Below are 11,886 nucleotides of genomic sequence, written 5' to 3' on the forward strand. Positions count from 1 at the left end.
ATAGGAGCTGTTGATATTCAGGATTCGAACCTTATAATCTTCAATTTAGAGAATAGTATACCCTGCCTCCCTCATCAAATGGCTTTCCAGATTCCAGTGTTAGTAAAAAATAGACCTTGCTTTAGGACTATGATTGATGAGGGAGCTTCTATGTGTATTATGTTGATCCAGTGTTGGAGATCGCTTGGCTCTCCCACACTCAATCAGTCTCCGACAATTCTAAAGTCTTTTGATGGCCAAGGGTTCCATCCTTTTGGTATTTTGGAAGATTTACCTATAGGGGTCAAAGGCAAAACCGTTAATCTAGATGTGGAAGTGGTTGATGCCCCTCTAGATTACAACCTTCTCCTAGGTCACAGTTAGTCTTATGCTATGACTTCTATTGTTTCATCGATCTTTTGGCTTGTTAAGTTTCCTCATAATGGAAAGACTGTTACGATAGACTAACTGAGTTACTTCTCATCTGACCCGTCCTCTACTGATAGCATTCAGTACGTCGGTAAAATGGCTATCCCTTACAAGGATGTTGGGGTAGGTTTGATTAAAGATTTTGGTTTACTAGGAACTTTTTCCTTCCCTCCTCCTAACGTATCACCTTCTATTGCAACTATTCATATGATTTCATTGAACACTATTGCTCATGATGATCCTTGGATCGTACCTTCCGATTCTGAGGTGGATTCATTTGATGCCACGATGCCTTTGAGTCCCTTTGGAATTGCATATTAGGTGGTACAATCATTTTCTGATTCTTGACCTATCACGAGGATAGTTTCTTCCTGTATCAGCCTCGTTAAAAAATGAAACTGGATGTTGCGAGGATAGTTTTTTCCTGTCTCAACCTCGTTAAAAAATGAAACTGGATATCGCAAGGATAGTTTCTTCTTGTATCAACCTCATCAAAAAATGAAACCGGATATCTCGAGGATAGTTTGTTCCTGTCTCAACCTCGTTAAAAAATGAAACAAGATGTATGGAGCATAGTTCCTTGTCTTGTGTCAAGCTCGTTAAAAAATGAAACAAGGAGTTGTGAGCATAGTTCCGTGTCTTGTGTCAAGCTTGTTAAAAAATTAAACAAGTAGTTGTGAGCATAGTTCTTTGTCTTGTGTCAAGCTCGTTAAAAAATGAAACAAGGAGTTGTGAGCATAGTTCTTTGTAGGGTTTTAGAGCATAGTTCCTTGTCTTGTGTCAAGCTCGTTTAAAAAATGAAACAAGGGTTTTGAGGATAGTTCTTTTCCTGTGTCAACCTCATTAAAAAATGAAACAACTCCCTTTCCAAATCGATTCTTTGAGTCTTTCAAAGGACTCAAAAGTGAACATTCATTCCATCCACCTTATTGAATGCAATGAAGCTTGCGGGGCATGTACCTCGATTTGAGTTATTATGCTGGGGGCATGCGAACTTATAACAAGCATACTTTTTCATTTCAAGCTTATGTAAACATGAAACCGAATCCAAGAAGAGTTCTCTATGGTTCAAGCTTGTGTAAAAATGAACCCATACCTGATTTACATCTCGTGATTGCCATTTTTATCCGCTAAATTCTGCTAGATGAACCTTGGTTGTTTTCATTCCATCGCCACCATCTCTTTGGATGATCATATGCTTTCACTTGCTTGTTTTCCTTTCCTAAGGGACTACAGTTATGAGTGGTTTCATTAGCCAGTCTCTTAACCATTACATGTTTTTATCAGTTCCACCATTGCCGGAACCAGTTGCTACCTTTTATACCACTCGTTCCTCTAGGACGAGTCTTCTTTAAGCTCTTTTCTGACTCATAAAATATGAAAAGATTGCTGAGTTTTTTCCTTTTTAAACTCGTTAAACGGAATTAAAAAGGTGGTCCACTTACAGGTCTTTTCTGACCGTATAAACATGAAAAGATCCCCGGACTTTTTTCGTTTCAAGTTCGATATTGGTTATAAAATGGCGTGTCTTCGATCACTTTTTTACTTTTTCAAATCGGAGCCACTAAGTATGAAAAGTACTCCTTGTTTGTAATGGTCAAGCAGTTCTCTCAAGTATTATTTTATACTTTTTCGGGCTCGGGGGACACAAATTTATGAAAAAGGACATCCATGGAGTTTCCTTAAGTTTTTCTTCTGACTCCCTAAAATTGAAAAACACCGAGTTTTTCCTATACTGGACTCATTAAAATTTAACAGTAAAGAACCTGTTCAATTTTAAATAGGAATGAACCACTCCTTCTTAGGGTTTGAATTTTAAACTAAGTTGGACTCATCCGAAGGATGAGCTTATAAACAAGCAAATGTTATCCTCCTCAAGCTTGTCAAAAATAAAGAGGTACTTGCCATAAATGGTGGGGGAAAAGAGAGAAAAATGAACTTGTTTGTTACACCATGTTTTAGAAAAGTTGTTAACCACTCTTGGACACAACACATTTTGTTCACTTGGGTTGGGAAATCCTTTGCCTAACAGTTAATCAAACCATATTGAAAGTCTTCAGCCAGTTTCTGGGTATTAGCTTTGGGTCAATTGTCACCAAACCATCTGCAGTGTCGTTATGTGTTCAAGAGGTCAGTTCAAATAAACCATTCATCTGAAAAATATATGTCATCCATTTTGACCATCCCTGAGTTAGTCCTTGCCAAATATATTTCTTCAAAACTTGTTCTATGATTTCATGTTGTGGGCTTGCCTACGACAGATCGCTTTCTATCGACTTCAGCTCATTATCTAGAAAGATGATCTAGAAATTGTCAGTACCTTGGAATCTGCATGCCCTAATGGCAGGTTTCTCGCCTTCGACGATAGGTTGCATCATTGAACTTCGATCAAAGGACTCTATGACATGTTCAACATCAACTCATTTATTCGCATTTCATGGATTGTACTTAGTACTTTGAGAGCCATTGATATTGCTGCTAGTTTCTCTCACACTTGTTAACAGTTCACATCATTGACTGGTAATCATGTGGTTTCTACCATGTTCGACTTCGACACATTCATTCACATGGATAGAATCATACTAGTTCGGGAAGCAGAAATCAAGACCCTGGATCTAGTTTCCACCATCCAGGCTGTGAGGAATTTTGTTATTCATTGCACAGTAGACTGATCATAAACAAATGGATGCAGCCATACTGCGTCTACATATGTCTATACTCATGATGTATTACAAAATCATTCCTGTATCAAAACAGTTTAGTCAGTTTTCTAGTCAGTTTTGATCTGAGTATGGGAATGCCTACCTCAGCGATGATATATATATATATATATATATATATATATATATATATATATATATATATATATATATATATATATATATATATATATATATTGCATTGAATGTTTTTATAGGTTCCGATTGGAGTGTCCACAGGATGATCCTTGAAATGATGAAGTACTTCACTCTTCATACATGAAAGACTTCATCTTCATCTATTACAAAATTTGCACTTTAGGGGCCAATCTGTAGCACTAAAAATTGTCATCTTGACATTCTACAATATGTGTGAGTCCATTACCAATCTGGTTCTGCACTTTCTCTTAGCATTACCTGCGGTCCCGCACCTAAAGGTCATGTCCCATGCGTACCTGACCACTTTGTCTCTGTGTTATGGGTGTGGACCCCTGTAAAAGTCAAAAAGACGCAAGTATATTCTTAAAAACTCACTTTGAGTCATTTCTAGAAGCTTCTGGAAGGAATCTCGAGGTGGCAAGTTCGCTCCCTTAAGGTTCATGCATCCCATACCTTAAGGAGCTAACCCCTTGATGTGAGGAGCTTATCCCTTTGAAGGAGGACTATATCCCTTCATAAGTGGACCTATAACCTCCTTCCTCTGCACTATAAAATGGAGCATTGGGCTGGTTACTGAGGAGGTTGAAAGCTGAATATTTTTGAGGTGAAATGTTGTTGGAACTTAGTCTTCCTAATTGAGCTTTTGTGAGGAGAGATTACATACCTCTTTGATCTCATTTGGAAGAGTGTGAGGCTTGTCAAAGTAAAGGAGATTCCTGTTTCAGACCCTGGGAAGAGCTTGTACAACATCAAGGCACCAAAGGTTGTAAGGTTCTTCTATTTCAAAGTTAATACAAATAAGTTTATTTTTCTCAATAAGCTGTGTTTTATGGTTTATTTTATGGATTCCTTGATCACCATAATGAACATGATTTATGATATTAGCTATGCAGGTGTTATTTGATGTGTGCTTGTTTGTGATTGCAGGTTCTCAAAAGGAAACTCTTTCGGATGGTTGAAGGATGGCTGCTACAAACTAGCGTTGGACTTAAGGTAGGGTCTAAACACCTCTATAGTTTTTATTAATGAATCACAATATGTTTAGAGAAAGGTAGATTTGCTTGTCCTGCTTGTTGCTAGATATCTTTTGATACTAGGGAGATCGGCCTTGTCTGCAAGATCAATTTATTCCGCCAACAGCGAGTAAGCAAACAACAGAGCAAGCAAGGAAACATGCAGAGTAAGAACCAAACAAGCATGCAAGAAAACAAACCAAAATAAAACACTACTCCTACTCCTAAGCTAACGGTGCATGGGTATGCTCACGTGAAGTGATACTTCCAATGCAGCCACCATCACATTGGTCGACCCATGTTGGTGAAGGCATGGTTCGTGAACAAGATAGTTGTGCGAACCAGCAAACATGAAAGATATAACAATGAAGACAAACACACTCCAAGTTTAAATGTGTCCACGAACATAAGTGAGTGAAAGTGCATGACATGTAATCCGTGGGCTTACCATGATGTTGCATGACACTACATGAATCTGATTAACATACACAAACTCTTGACTATGACATGAAAGAAAACAAAAGAAACAAAGACAATTTGCCTCATGCATGTGCGCTTGTGATGTAAGATTCCTCCAATGCATGAGCGATGGGATCGTGTAGAGGAAGCATAATCTGTGTTTGAGATTGATATTCCATGCATACAAATGAGTGATGAGGAGCCTTGGCTATTGGTGAGCTCCAGTATTGTAGCAATAATGCTACAACTCCTGGGGCTTCCTGTCTCTCATTTTATCAACCCGGTAGTTCGTACAAACTTGGAAGCGACGGTGCTGTATGCACAAGTACTAGCTCTTGTCGCAGCTGTCACTTGGTCAGCTGGCACAAGTCTGCTAGGGCTCAAGCCAACTTCTATAGGCTCACAGAAGAAGCTTTATCAATGATGGATGAAAGCTAGCTCAAAGGAGACTAATCTACTTGACAAAAATGAACTGCAAGCAAATCAAAGCATGTAAACCTAGGAAACCCTAATTTAACTAGTCTAACCTCTATAATGCAAAGAATGTGAAGGAAACTTCTACCAATGTTGCTGTTACCTCTAATAAGTGAAAATGCATGGATCTAAGCTGCTTTCATCATAAAAGACATGTTTTTGTATTTTTCCTTTAAGTGTGTGGAATGATTGTGATTGTGTGCTAATTAGGGTTTGGTTGTGCAGATGGAATGGAGAAGGAAGGAGAACGTGGGACAGGTTGGGAAGGCTAGGAGAGGTCCCTAGGGATCCTTAGCATCCATCCACAGAGGTTTCTCACATTCAGAAGCTCAGCAACCGAGCGAGTGGCCTCCTACAGGATGTCTGCAGGGGATCCTACAGGATACTTAGAGGTTTCTACAGGATGTCTATAAACTGCTACAGGATGACCTACCGTGAGTGTTTGAAGAGATGGAGGAGTGATGGAATGGTAGGGGGAGATGTGCAAGGTGGGAATGAGGCTGGTGATGGCTCTAGAAGTGGAGGAATGAGATGAGAAATGAGTGTAGGGGGTAGGTTGGAAGATAGAGGGCTAGGTCAACAAAAGGCTAGGAAATGAAGTTACGTGAGGAGTGGAAGGCTTTGGGAGATAACAGAGCGGGGTAAAGGTCAAGGAGATGTGATGCATGCGTGATCAAGATGGAGAATGAAGTAATGGACGAGAGAGGGCAGTGCAAGTGAAACGAATGCTTATGACTGTTACCAAACTGAAAATGCATTAACCTAAACTACCTGTGCTTGTAAATTCAATGAACAGCAATCCAAAATGCGAAGGAGAATGTGCATGAAGCTGTGGTAAAGGAGTGTGGTGCAGGTGTGAATGACAAGGAAGCATCTAACGTAACGTGACTGTGTTTGCAGTAATCATGAGATAAAGAAATGCGTGTTTTTGGTGGTTAGTCATGGACTGCACCCCAATCCCAAATGAGACGGCAGTGAGCCTTAACAACCCTTTTTGTTGGAGCTCCAATGGACTATATCTATCCTCTGCTACACTAAACAACTGTGAACAAACTCACCATAAGCAAATCCTATCTAACTCGTGAAAAAGACCAACTTAACAACCTGTAATTCGAATTGCATGTGCAAATGAAAAGCTCAAAGTGCTGAAATGAAATGGAAACAACACTACAGCAGAGGGGATCTATGGCTCTCAGGTTGGGCCCTAACCTGAGAGCTATAGTCTCCTTAAGAAACTCAGAACTAGATCACAAACTGCCTTCTTTATTCATAATCTGATGTTATGCCAAATTGGCTTACAAAAAGGAATGAAAACTGAACTGTGCTCCAAAATTACAATAGCAATACGAGAGTTTCAACAACCTATCCAAGGCTAAGGCCTCTATACTTATACAAAAATGATGATCCAACAAGTGTCCTTGATTTTAGGAGCTCGGCTGTCCAACTAGAGTTTAACTGCTGATCCTGTAGGACGGTCATAACTGCTGTTCCTGTAGAGCAGTTTATAACTGCTGTTCCTGTAGAACAGCTGGCTGCTTCTTAAGCTCAGAGGGGAGATGGATTGGAGCTCGGAGTTCTTGGTGGGAATCACGAGGAATGTCCCAAGACCGTGGACATCCTCTCCTAAAAACCAGCAGTGCCACCTCATTGTCTCTTTATCTCCTTTTTCGTTGTCTCTTGCTCCCTTTTAATGCCAAAACCTGGAATCATAATGCATTAGTCACGTAGATAAAGCGCCTACCCTTCTTCCTACAAACAACATGAATAAACTAAGAAATGCATGCATAAGCAATAAAAATGAATGGTTTGAGCAAGTAGAATAGGCCAAAATGAGCCCAAATTGTACCAAAATTGGGGCTCATCATCACCCCCCAGCTGAACCATTTGCTCATCCTTGAGCAATTTTGCCCCGGCTCCTTGTCCTTGGCTGAGAGCTGGGGCCCAGAACCTGCTCCTTCTTCTCTACTTTTGGGGCCTCCGTTTTCTCTGCCTCAGGTGGAGACGAGGGTGGTGCTTCTTCCCCCTTTTTCATTTCCTTGAGCCGGGCTTCAGAAGGCGACTGGCCTATTTTTCGCGTCCAGGAAGTGACTTTTGGGCTTCCCTTCTCAGGGGTGGCCTGTGTTTTGGAGGGAGTTCTTGTACTGGGTGAAGTAGGGATGTCTCCTGAAGTGGGTTGGCTGCTGGGTGGAGGCTGCGACTTGTCTGTTTTCATTCTCTGACTCCTCCTTGCTTTGGAAGGTAGAGGGATCTCCCTCTCTCTCTTTTCTTTGGGTTTTGCCGGTGTGCTGAGGGCAGCCAGTACCGCTGCCGCCTCCTTTTCGAGGATGCTAGCCTTCTCTTTCTTGTGCTTTGCTCTCTCGGAGCTCCTTGTAGAGGGTCCCTCCTCCTTTGGTTTCGGGCTTCCTGCAGAAGACCCTTCCTTTACCGATTTTGGGCTCCCTGTAGGAGCATCTTCCTTAGCTCTTGGGCTTCCTGTAGGAGCCTTTTCTTTTAGCACGTCTGGGCTTCCTGCAGGAGCTTTTCCTTTTTCTTTCGGGCTACCTATAGAAGCTTTTTCCTTTAGCAGTTTTGGGCTTCCTGTAGAAGCCTTTTCTTGAATTTTTGGGCTTCCTGTAGAAGCCTTTGTCTTTGTTTCCAGACTTCCTGTAGAAGTCTGTTCCTTAGTGATTTTCGGGCTTCCTGTAGAAGACCCTACTTTGTCCACTTTCGGCCCTCCTGTAGAAGGCTCTTTCTTTACGCTCTGTGGGTTTCTTGTAGAAGATCCCTTCTCTGTTTTTGAGCCTCCTGTATTCTCTGTTTTTGAGCCTCCTGTAGAAGCCTTCGTCTGCTTTCCTGTAGGCGTTGTTCTGGGGCTTCCTGTAGAAGCCTGCGTTTGTTTCCCTGTAGATGCAACGGTCACCACCTTTTCTTGCTTGGCTGCATGGATTTTGCTTTTGGCTTTGACTGCAGGAGCTGACGAGGTGCTTGGGCTGACAGCGACCACCTCCGCTTTGTCCATTTTGCTCTTCATCCTCTGTTCTCTTGCTGTCAAAACAGGTGTGTCACCCTCCTCTTCGTCTTCCTTTTCTTCTTGCTTCCTCTTTTGTTCCTTCCTCTGCACCGTGGTAGGGGTCTTCTGACCTGGTTCCCTCTTTTCTTTGGCCACTGCCTCTTTGTCTTCACTGCTGGAGGGGCCACTATCTTTGACCAGCATTTTGATGTCCCCATCTCGTGTTAGATTTCTAAATGACTCCCAGGAGAGGGGAACTTTATAGGAGTGCAGTGCATCCTCTACAAGCAACTTGATCAGCCCATGGTGTGCCACCTGATCTGGGACACCACCCTTCAGCTTCTTAGCACATTCCATTAAAGATTGCAACAGGAAATAAGGAATGCTTAATTTCTTTTCTATAGGAAGCTCACTTCGGTGCCTTAACTCGTTCAGAAATCGGAAATGGTACCCGTAGACGATGCTATAGTGCCCCTCACATGTAATATATTTCATAATCTGCAAGCTGACCTCGTTCCAAGGTGGTGTCAAACTATTCCTTCGTACTCCATTCTTATCTTCAGAGAATTCTTCCTCAGGTGGAAAGAATTCCTTCTTCGCTTGCTGGCTCTGTTTTCGTTCTTCTTTATCCCACGGGAGACCCATAGGAAGCTCAGTGATTCTACTGATGGACTGCGGGGTTATCTTGAGGCTTAGGCCTCTGAAATTGACTGTGGCCAGCACCTTGGATTTTGGCCTCAGGGCCTGCAAGAATTCCTCGGCCACTTCCTCATCGTAGCCCTGTAGTTTATCACAAAAAGGCATCCATTGTGCTCTAGTGAAGAGCTCAACCACTGCTGGATTTCTTCTTAGTGTATTTGAATCAGTGGGCTCTCGCCTGATAAACCCACCAGGCATGATGAACACAGTGGTTTTGACCAAAGGCGGTAGATACAAAGGAAATTCGGTCTTATAGACAGAGCATGCAATGAATTCTCAGAACCACAGTCTAATTATACCTCTATCCCGTAGAAGCGATAGTATGGGCACGGCAATCCAATATCTTTTATGACCAGACTGTGAATAATGACCTTTTCACCTTTGAAAACCAATTGCGGAAGGAGTTTCAGGGTTACCTCTTTTCCGCCACCTTTTTTACGTGAAGACTTCACCTTCCTGTAGAGACTGCTTTCTGTAGATACTACTTCCTGTAGGATTGTGTTCCTATAGAAACTGTTCCTGTAGGAGCAGTGCGCAGACTTCGGGGGGAGCTATAGTTGGACAGCGGTCGAGAGGTGCCTTACCAGCGTTCAGGTAGCCGAGAGCTTGGCGTATCAACATGCAGAGGTAATCAGAGGAGCTACTCGAGTTTTGAAGTGAGGTTGATGGATATACACGCTTAATCGAGCCGATTAGATTTTGAATCGGCGCAGCTCGTGGCGCGGGGGGTGAGCTGTCCCCGCCGGACCGTTGGGTGACGTCACCTATCGTCCGCCTGCACATTCACTTGCTGCCGCATTCATTCCGACAGATCTGCCGCCGCCCTTTTCAGTTAAACTCGTTTCACGGTTGACGAGACTAATCTTCACGTGCGTGCTACGTGTGTCTTTTGTCGTGGCTGCCACCTCATCATCTGACTATCCTTTCACTAGCCGATGTGGCCAGTCAACTGGCCTTACGGCCGCTCAAACATTCACCTTTATGCCATGCAAAACAAATCAAAGTAATATCCATGCGATTTGACGGAGAGAAGGATTAGAACACTTACCTGCGCGCGGCTGCACATGATTCCCAGTTTGTGGACGATGGATTTACCTGCTGCACGCGGCTTACACAGACCCGGAGGCACATGGCTACCGGTTGCTGACGCTGGAGCAGATGGTTTCGCGTTCATGCACCCGTGTTTTATCTCGGATGGCGGTGCTGTGGACGGTATTCACTCGAGCAGGTTGAACTGTTACAGGATCCCCGCGAGGGGTCTTGTCACAGTCCTTTCTCCTTGGGTACATGCTGCATGCTGGCGGTTCTGGCTTCTTGATCACGATCCCAGCGCTTCTGATGCATAACGTGGATGTGGTATGGCTCTCGGTGCTTGGTTTTTCTTTGACAGATGTTTTTTTACGAGAACTCATTGCTTTGTTGTGCTGCTGCAGGGATCTTGGTTGCATGGCGACGAGGATGGTGGAGCAAGATAATAGTAATGTTCAGGGGTACCATCAGTGGCATGCATGCGTTCAATCCACTCCTCAGTCGCTAGATCTTCACTTGAAACACATTTCGGCCGTCGCAACCTTCTACAGGAAGTTTCCTGTAGAACACAGAGCTTCCTGTAGAACTTTTGCACTTTCCTGTAGAAGATCCGCGTCTTCCTGTAGGAAGACTGTCTGTTCCTGTAGAAAACTGTATCTTCCTGTAGAAGATCCAAATCATGATAAAAATTGCACATACCTTGAAAAGCATTGTTATTCTTGGAGGAGGTGTTGATGACATCCTTTGATAGCATGATGAAGACCCCTGGCTTGGAGTGGAGAGGCTTCTTCTCCTCCATAGAACATCTGCATGCAAAACTTTTATTGTGCTTATTGTTTTTTTTTTTCTCTCTTTTTTTTGAAAAGATAGCAGGGGCGCCCCAAAGAGGTTTTCACCCTTGCTACCTACCCTGAGCGCCTCAAAGAGGTTTTCACTCAAGGATCCTTTTTTTTTTTTTTTACTTTCTTCTTTTCTTTTTTTTTTGAAAGACAATAGGAGCGCCTCAATGAGGTTTTCACCCCTACTGCCTGCCTTGGGCGCCTCAAAGAGGTTTTCACCCAAGGATCTTTATTTTTTCTCTCTTTTTCTCTTTTTTTTTTTTTTCTTCAGGGTATGCCCAAAGTGGAGGCAGAACCCTTCTCTATGACCAAAACAGATTTCTCCATAGTGCTGATAAACTGTTGTCTTGAGAGAGGTCTTCTGTAGATCTTCAATCGGTGCCCATTGACAAGCATGGGAATGGCTTCCTCATCAATGGTTCGAATGAGGACAGATCCATTGTCATGGCACTGTTCCGCTACATATGGTCCTAGCCATCTGGTTCTCAACTTCCCCTTGAAATCTTTGAATCTGGAGTCATACAACAAAGCCCAATCTCCCTACTGGAACTGCTTGTCATGGAGATGTTGATCATGGCACACCTTTCTCTGAAGTTGAACCACTTCTGAGTGAAGGAGGGCCTGCATGTGGTGCTCATCCAGTCCATTCAGCTGCAATAACCTTTCTTGCTGTGCATGGCTGAGATCTAGGTCCAGCTGAGCTGCCATCCTCAAAGTGTTATACTCAAACTCAATGGACAGCAAAGCTTTCTTCCCACAGACCAGCTCATAAGGTGTGAAGCTGGTGGTGGTCTTCCAGGTGGTGTTGTAAGCCCATGTGGCCTCAACCAGATGATCTGCCCAGTCCTTTCTGCTGCTGCTCACCACTTTGGTCAAGATCCCTTCTAATGCTCTATTGGTGACTTCCACCTGCCCATTTGCTTGAGGGTGATAGGGGGTGGAAGTCCTGTGCTTGATCTTGTGATGAGCTAGAAGATCTTCAATCAAGTTGGATGTGAATTGGCTCCCCTGATCGGTCACCAGCTCTCTTGGGTAGCCAAACTTGTAGAAGATGTTCTCTCTTAAGAACTCGACCACCTTCTCTTCTGTTGCTGCTTTGATTGCTTTAGTCTCTGCCC

This window comes from Pinus tabuliformis, chromosome J (genome assembly GCF_031772625.1).
Source record: "Pinus tabuliformis cultivar Carrire ecotype Pingquan chromosome J, CPIR1, whole genome shotgun sequence".
Taxonomy (NCBI): domain Eukaryota; kingdom Viridiplantae; phylum Streptophyta; class Pinopsida; order Pinales; family Pinaceae; genus Pinus; species Pinus tabuliformis.